The sequence below is a fragment of the Triticum dicoccoides genome, chromosome 5B (genome assembly GCF_002162155.2).
Source record: "Triticum dicoccoides isolate Atlit2015 ecotype Zavitan chromosome 5B, WEW_v2.0, whole genome shotgun sequence".
NCBI classification, from domain to species: Eukaryota; Viridiplantae; Streptophyta; class Magnoliopsida; order Poales; family Poaceae; genus Triticum; species Triticum dicoccoides.
In genome coordinates, this window is record NC_041389.1 from 718,440,027 (window position 1) to 718,440,395 (window position 369).

The following is a 369-nucleotide window of genomic DNA, read 5'->3' on the forward strand; positions in this document are numbered from 1 at the left end:
GCAGAGGTCAAGACGGACCTCTACCAACACCCGATGCCGCCCGCCGCCACCCAGGAGCCGGATCCGGGTGGATCGGGACTGGATCTGTGCCAGCACGCCACCACCCAGATCTGGATCCCCTGCGGCTACCACACTACACACGAGCATGCCACTCGCCGGCGCGTCCCCACCAAGCAACCCCGTCGCCGGACACCGAGCTCGCCGTTGCGCCGCCGGCCCTGCCATAGCCCACGCCCCTGCTCGACCAGCCGTCTCGCTCCAGCCGCGGTGCACGAGGGGGAGAAGAGGCCTCACTGCCTCCACCATCGGTCGGGCTTCGCCCGACTGCGTCGCTGGGCGGCGGCTAGGAGACGAGAGGAGGGTTGGGCC